The 5020-nt window shown below is 41.1% G+C and overlaps 1 pseudogene; it reads left to right on the top strand.

Annotated features, from left to right (window-relative positions):
• Window positions 1-4295: 4295 nt before the first annotated feature.
• On the top strand, window positions 4296-4614 carry LOC134732327 (U6 snRNA-associated Sm-like protein LSm3; annotated as a pseudogene).
• Window positions 4615-5020: the final 406 nt, after the last annotated feature.

Genomic DNA, 5020 nt, shown 5'->3' with positions numbered 1-5020 from the left:
CCTCCATGGATTCCAGAAAATATGGCTAAATGGAAAAAAGCAAGGGGCAGAACAGTGCATAGTGTGCCATTCTTTGGGTAAGAAAAGTGTGGAAATATGAATATATAAATTATATATTAAAATTATATTTTCATAAATAATGAAAGCAGAAATTGTTGCCTATACAGTAGTCTTTCCCAATCTTTTCACTCCAGGGGAACTCCTTTATTTTTTTTTTCTTAGACAGGGACTCACTCTGCCACCCAGGCTGGAGTTCAATGTGGCACCACAGTTGAACTCACTGCAGCCTGGACCTCCTGGACTTCAGAAATCCTCCCACCTCAGCCTCTTTAGTAGATGGGACTGCAGGCATGCACCACCATGCCCAGCTAATTTTTGTATTTTTTGTAGAGATGAGGTCTCACTAAACTGCACAGGCTGGTCTCAAACGCTTGGGCTCAAGTGATCCTTCCACTTTGGCCTCCCAAAGTGCTGGGATTACAAGCATGAGCCACCGTACTGCTTAGAACAACTCTTGAAATGATTTTTAGGTCTCAGAGAACCCCTGCATAAAAATGATACCTACGGCTCATGGTACATTAGCATGATTAGTAAGATGTAGATACAATCATTCAATAATAAATCAGTAATGCCATTTTGAGTAGAGAATTTTTTTTTTTTTTGAGATGGAGTTTCGCTCTGTCTCCCAGCCTGGAGTGCAGTGGCACAATCTTGGCTCACCGCAACCTCCACCTCCCTGATTCAAGTGATTCTGCCTCAGCCTCCCGAGTAGCTGGGACTACCGGCATGCGCCACCATGCCCAGCTAATTTTGTATTTTTAGTAGAGACGGCGTTTCTCCTTGTTGGTCAGGCTGGTCTTGAACTCCCGACCTCAGGTGATCCGCTCACCTTGGCCTCCCAAAATGCTAGGATTACAGACCTAAGCCATCGCACCTGGTCGAGAAATTTTTTTTTTCCCTGTGAGTTGTGCATTTTGCTGAACTTATTAGCACACATTTTTTGTGTGGTCCCTCCAATCCACAACGGATGTCAACTCCCATGCAAATCGATAGTATAGGTAAAGAAACCTTTTCGTTTTAAAAATGTCTTCTTTATTTTACTTTATCCAAAAAAATCCAAAGCCTTATTACAAATTTCTACTACACAAGATGTTGATCAACTGTGATATATAGTGCATGTTTCATCCCCACTGAAAACTAAAAATGACTTTTTAACCAAACTTTCTTGAAAAATATTAAGCTTAGTTTAACCTTTATTGAAATTAATCTATTTCTTTCCTTTTCATAAAAATTTTAAACAGCTTTATCAGGATTTAATTCACATACTGTACAATCCACTGCTTGAAAGTATAAAGTTCAGTGGTTTTTAGTATTTTCACAGAAATGTGCAACCATCACCAGAGTCAATTTTTTTTTTTTAGACAGAGTCTTGCTCTGCCACTAGGCTGGAGTGCAGTGGTTCGATCTTGGCTCACTGCAACCTCCACCTCCTGGGTTCAAGCAATTCTCCTGCCTCAGCCCCCCGAGTAGCTGGGACTACAGGCGCGTGCCACCACGCCGGGCTAATTTTTGTAGTTTTAGTAGAGACAGGGTTTCACCATGTTGGCCAGGATTGTCTCGAACCCTTGGCCTCATGATCCACCTGCCTCGGCCTCCCAAAGTGCTGGGATTGCAGGTGTGAGCCACCATGCCCTGCCCACCAGAGTCAATTTTAGAACATTTTCATCACCTCAAAAATGAACCCCATACCCTTCAGCTGTGACCCCCTCTCTCCCCCACGCATCCCAGCCCAGGAAAACCACTAATCTCTTACATAGAATCATATAAAATGATTATAGTATCATTATGAGAAATATCATAATGTTTTCAGGTTCATTCACGTTGTAGCCTGTGCCATTACTTCATTCCTTCTTGTGGCCAAAAAACAGTTCATTGTTTGGATATATCATTCCACATTTTCTTTATAGATTTGTGAGTTGACAGACATTTGAGTTTTTCTACTTTTTGTCTATTATAAATACGGAAGCTATAAACATTTGTGTAAAAGTTTTTATGTAGACATATGTTTTAAATTCTTCCGGGGGTACACCTAGGAGTAGATTTGCTAGGTCATATGTTAACTTTATAATTAATAATTTGAGGAAGTGCTAAACTGTTTTCCAAAGCAGCTGTACCATTTTGCATTACCACCAGCGGTATATGAGGGTTCTGATTTCTCCACATTCTCAATAACACTTGTTACTATCTTTCTCATTATAACCATACTAGTGGGTGTGAAGTGGTATCTCACTGTGGTTTTGATTTGGATTTCCCTGACAACTAATAATGTTGAGTATCTTTTCATGTGCTCATTGACCATTTCTATTTCTTCTTTGGAGAAATGTCTGTTTAGAACCTTTGCCCACTAAAATTTTTTTTTTCCAGAGATGAGGTGTTGCTGTGTCAACCAGGCTGGAGTGCGGGGGTGCAATTGTAGCTCACTGCAGCCTCGAACTCCTGGGCTCAAGCAGTCCTCCTGCCTCAGCCTCCTGAATAGCTAGGAATACAGGCATGTACCACCATGCCTGGCTAATTTTTAAATTTTTTGTAGAGATGGAGTCCTGCTGTTTTCCCCAGGCTGGTCTCAAACTCCTGGGTTCCTGTCTTGGCCTCGCAAAATGCCAGGATTATGGGCGTGAGCCACCCCATCTGGCCTAAAAAACTTTAAAAAATTGTGGTAAAATATACATAACATAAAATTTACCATCTTAGTCCTTTTACATATACATCAATAGTGCTAAGTCCGTTCACCTTGTTGTGGTTTTCCCATGTTAAAATTTAATTATTTGTATTTTATTGAGTGTGAATTGTGTTTTTTATGTCTTTTATATGTTTAGCTATAAATCCCTTATTAGCAATGTGATTTATAAAATTTTCTCCCATTCTGTGGGTTGTCTTATCACTTTCTTTTTTTTTTTTTTTTTTTAGGCAGAGTCTGGCTCTATCCCCCAGGCTGGAGGGCAGTGGCACCATCTCGGCTCACTGCAAGCTCTGCCTCCCAGGTTCATGCCATTCTCCTGCCTCAGCCTCCCAAGTAGCTGGGACTACAGGTGCCCACCACCACGCCCCGCTAATTTTTTTGTATTTTTAGTAGAGACAGGGTTTCACTATGTTGGCCAGGATGGTCTCGAACTCCTGACCTCGTGATCCGCCCACCTCGGCCTCCCAAAGTGCTAGGATTACAGGCTTGGGTCACCGTGCCTGGCCAGTCTTATCACTTTCCTGATAGTGTCCTTTGAAGCACAAAGGTTTCTAATATTGATCAAGACCAATTTATCTCTTTTTTCTTTGGTTGCTTGGGCTACTGGTATCATATCTAAATATCCATTGCCAAATATAAGGTAATCAATATTTTTCTTCCAATACTTTCATGTTTTCTTCCAAGACTTTTATAGTTTTAGCTCTTACACTTAGGTCTTAGATTCATTTTGAATTAGTTTTTGTATATGGTAAGAAGCCAACTTCATTCTTTTGCATATGGCTACCAGTTGTCTCAACATCACTTGTTGAAAAGACAATTTTTTTTCCCATTGAATGATCTTGACATCTTTGTCAAAAATTAGTTGACTGTAGACACATGGTTTTATTTTTTGACTCTCAATTCTATTCCATTGATCAATATATCTGTCCTTATGCTAGTACCACATTATCTTGATTACTGCTGCTTTGTATTAAGTTTTGAAATCAGGAAATGTGAGTCCTCTAACTTTGTTCTTCCTTTTCAAGATTATTTTGGCTATTTGGAGTTCCTTTCAATTCCAAATAAACTTTATAATCAGCCTGTCAATTTCTTCAAAGAAGTCAGCTGGGATTTTGACAAGAATTGCATGGAATCTGTAAATCAATTTGGAGAGTATTGCCATCTTAACAATATTAAGTATTCACAAAAAAGCCTTATGGTAAAAATAAATAAATAGGCTGGACATGGTGGCTCATGCCTGTAATCCCAGCACTTTGGGAGGCCTAGGTGGGTGGATTACTTGAGGTCAGGAGTTCAAGACAAGCCTGGGCAACATGGTGAAACCTCATCTCTACTAAAAATACAAAAATTGGCAGGTGTGGTTCTGGGTGCTTGTAATCCCAGGTACTCTGGAGGCTGAGGAGGGAGAATGGCTTGAATCCCGGAGGGAGAGGTTGGAGTGAGCTGAGATTGTGCCATTGCACTCCAGCCTGGGTGACAAGAGCGAAACTCCATCTCAATAAATACATAAATAAATAAATAAATAAATTTTAAAATATTTACGTCTTCTGGAAACATGGCGGATGACGTAGACCAGCAACAAACTACCAACACTGTAGAGGAGCCCCTGGATTTTACCGGGCTCAGCCTAGATGAGCAAATTTATGTGAAAATGAGAAATGACCGAGAGCTTCGAGGCAGATTACCATGCTTATGATCAACATTTAAATATGATCTTGGGAGATGTGGAAGAAACGGTGACTACTATAGAAATTGATGAAGAAACATATGAAGAGATACATAAATCAATGAAAGGGAATATTCCAATGCTCTTTGTCCAGGGAGATGTCGTTGTCCTGGTTGCCCCTCCACTGAGAGTTGGCTGAAACAAAGAATTTGTCCTGTATGGAAAATAGGAGACTTTGCACAGTGGCCTCTCTAAATGTACAAGACATTCAAAAGAGAATCTTGCATACATTTTGATATTAAGAAATAATTCTGAGGCCGGGCGCGGTGGCTCACGCTTGTAATCCCAGCACTTTGGGAGGCCAAGGTGGGCGGATCACGAGGTCAGGAGATCGAGACCACGGTGAAACCCCGTCTCTACTAAACATACAAAAAAAATTAGCCGGGCGTGGTGGCGGGCGCCTGTAGTCCCAGCTACTCGGAGAGGCTGAGGCAGGAGAATGGCGTGAACCGGGGAGGCGGAGCCTGCAGTGAGCCGAGATCGTGCCACTGCACTCCAGCCTGGGTGACAGAGCGAGACTCCATCTCAAAAAAAAAAAAAAAAAGAAATAATTC

This window comes from Symphalangus syndactylus, chromosome 14 (genome assembly GCF_028878055.3).
Source record: "Symphalangus syndactylus isolate Jambi chromosome 14, NHGRI_mSymSyn1-v2.1_pri, whole genome shotgun sequence".
Taxonomy (NCBI): domain Eukaryota; kingdom Metazoa; phylum Chordata; class Mammalia; order Primates; family Hylobatidae; genus Symphalangus; species Symphalangus syndactylus.
Note: the sequence above shows the minus strand (reverse complement) of the source record. Positions and strands in the feature narration are given on the sequence as shown.